At 38.5% G+C, this 3,113-nt stretch overlaps 1 pseudogene; it reads right to left on the reverse strand.

Annotated features, from left to right (window-relative positions):
* Positions 1 to 244: 244 nt before the first annotated feature.
* On the reverse strand, positions 245 to 718 carry LOC142441395 (small integral membrane protein 7 pseudogene; annotated as a pseudogene).
* Between the last annotated feature and the right edge of the window lie 2,395 nt (positions 719 to 3,113).

Here is a 3,113-nt window from a genome sequence, read left to right on the forward strand (position 1 = left end):
GGCCAAGCTTCCTGCCCAGCTCTCCAGGGAAAAGTGGCCAGAGACAGCTGGACGACTCTAATCAAAATGACGGTTCTTCCAAAGAAATCAGAAAAATCCCCCAGAAAGCAGAGACCGGGAGAAAGCCTGATGGAAGAGAAATTCCAGGGCAACGGAAGGATCAAGACAGGATGTTCCCATTGCTGCAGGTACTAACCCTCCTGGGAGTCCTCTGTGGGCAACATTCAAGTCCAGAATCCAAAGCGAGAACATCTTTGAAAAAAATGGGGGGCAGGGGGAAGGCGCAAGGCATCTTGGGAGACCGGTTTTCCACCTGCCCACAATTTTAAATGTTCTGGACAGACAGGTCGCTGGAATGTTCCAGAAACATCCTTGAAGTCATCAGGACTGGAGCAGCTCAGCGGTGACAGCCAGGAAGGTGTGATCTTGGGTCCGTGCTTGGGTGGGGGGGACCTCAAGAGCCGAACAGCACGATCATACAGAACATCATGAAAATGTTCCACAGGGCAATGAGGATCCGGAAGTATCTGAGGCTCAGTAAGAATTCCCATACGTTGTCACCTGTGCTGGGCTCCCCTGACTCCTCTCCAAATCCCTGTGTGGCGTCCCTCTTTTTCAGTTTGAAGTTGAGCACTGCCCCGGCGTTCGCCAGCAGCGTCCCGAACAGCAGGATGTCCCCGATCATCCTGACGGCCGAAGCGTCCGTCAGAGGTGGAAACCAAAAAAAAAAAATCTCTTCCTAAGAGCTCAATCACCAACTAAATATTTTGTATTTAAATTGAATTTTAATCAGATCCATTGACATATTTATTTTTACAAGTTCATAAGCTAACTTCGATGAACTTAAACTGGTAAATCTCATTCTTGAAAGTATTTAATTTAAAACATTCTTGTAGAAAGGGGTATGTTGTAAATATGCATAATTTTTAAGTATTCCTTGACACATATTTGAGTTATTATAAACCATATTTATAACCATGTGAATAATTTGTATATATTATCTTTCCACTTATATCAGAATTTACTTACAACAGAGTCCTCAGAATAGTTCCTGACACAAATTGTGGACAATCAATATACGTACTATTTTATGAACAAATCGGTAATCCTTATTAATCGGAGAAAATTATAAAAAATTCTAAGATGTAAAGAATACGATAATTTGATTGTAGCATTGAGTGGGGTCTTCCAACCACAGAACAGTACTTTAGCTTCCATATGAAACAACTTTGTGGTCTTGCTCTCATACTCTATTTTAAGTCTATATGAATCATAACTTTTATTTTTCTTTCTTAGTTTTTCAATTCAGTACTCTCTCATTGAGGTGCAGCAATGTAGCTATATATAATCCAATTTGTAATTTATTTCATGACTTGATTTTGTAATTAAACCTGATTCTAAAATGTATTTTGTATCAGTAATCCTTCTGTTATTAATAGGTTTTTTTATGGGATATGGAAAGATTTCTCCCAAGTTGTCTTCCCCCAAATATAAGCCAAATCCAAGATGCTGCTTGCTGTACATAGTGAATGACTGACTGTATGCTAGGAGATCAATGAAAGTAGGTCAGAGGTTATTCTCCTTAAGAGTATCAGCCATCTAAAGCAACTAGACTGTATAGTCTGGCTCATGCCCTTCTGATATTGTTCCCTTGAAGGAGAGCCTGAAAGTAAGCCTGGGACCACTAGGATCCATCCATCTTGCAACATATGTACCCCTATTCCCTCCTTTTACTATTTTGTGTACACCCCTAGGTCATCCCTTTCCTATTGCTTATATTTTCTATGTTACAACCCCTTCCCATGACATGGGTCGTTATCTGTAATCAGGGAACTTGCATGCCCCCAAAGATATCTAAGCTTTGGTTAGAAATAAGACCTTACAAGAGCTCTCTCCTGCCCTCCTCTCCTCTCCCACCTCCACGGGTACCACCAAAAAGAGCTGAGATGAGCATGCTACTGTGAAATGTGTCTGACTTCTTTATTTTACTCTCTCTCTCTGCCATCTCTCCCATTTCTCTATGACTTTGCTATAATCTTTATATATCATAACCTTACAATTGTGCCTACTGAGCTCGTGATTCAGTGTGAGGGACTGGCTACACCCACAGGTTTTCCTCAACTAAATGGTTATGAAGTCAAATACGATTTGGAAATGGTTTTTTGGTATATTTTGTATAGTAGGTAAAATAAAGCGTAACTGAACAAAAACATCAGTTGTTATTGGGAGAATTCCAAATTGTGTGTAACTCATGTGTGTCAGCAAACAACAGCAACAACAAACTGTGCTTCACAGTGTTTTCAATGGTTAATTGTTTTAAAAAAAGCAATTTGCCAATTCTTTAGGCTATTTTTAGGTTGACTTGCACATCCAACCTAACAGCAACAGATTCCTTAATCATTAGATGGTTTATGTAGTAGTTGTCATCATATCGATTCCAATTCATGGCATCACATAGGATTTTCATGGCTGTAATCTCTATAGGATAGCATTACCAGAACTTTCTTCCATAGAAAGCATCAGTGATCAAAAGCATCCATTTAGAATCATGTATTTGTTACACATTATAATTGATCCAAATATTGAGAATCTTATTTTCTTCTCTCATTTTTGATCCTGTAATATAGAGGTTTCTCTTGTCCTGGTTCACATGTGTGCCAGAAACAACTATTTTCTCAAATTCCCATCCAACTCTTGAGATACTATCAGCCTTCTAAAATTTAGATCACGATGCTTCTTCACAGTTTGGCAAGCCTAACATATGATTTCCTTGTTCTATATCACATTCTCACCTACTTTCTCCTTAGAAGATATATTTATTGTTCGCAATTGGTAGATGCCTACTGCTAATATTTTAGGGGAAAACAAAATAATAACAATAACCAAAAATAGCACTAAACTAGTCGGTGTTTAAAACATGAAAATTAGAGCTATTTGCTTCTCTTCCAGAGCTTAGCACAGTCTGAGATAAACCATTGATATTGAGTTAATTTTTATTTCATAAGCAAATGACCTCAGGTATGAAATTCAAGCCAAGGAAGTAGAGATGCTATTTATCCATATTGATTCTTCACTCAAAATTATCTTAGAGTAAGCATTGTTGAGGTGAAGAG

The sequence above is a fragment of the Tenrec ecaudatus genome, chromosome 2 (assembly GCF_050624435.1).
Source record: "Tenrec ecaudatus isolate mTenEca1 chromosome 2, mTenEca1.hap1, whole genome shotgun sequence".
NCBI lineage: Eukaryota > Metazoa > Chordata > Mammalia > Afrosoricida > Tenrecidae > Tenrec > Tenrec ecaudatus.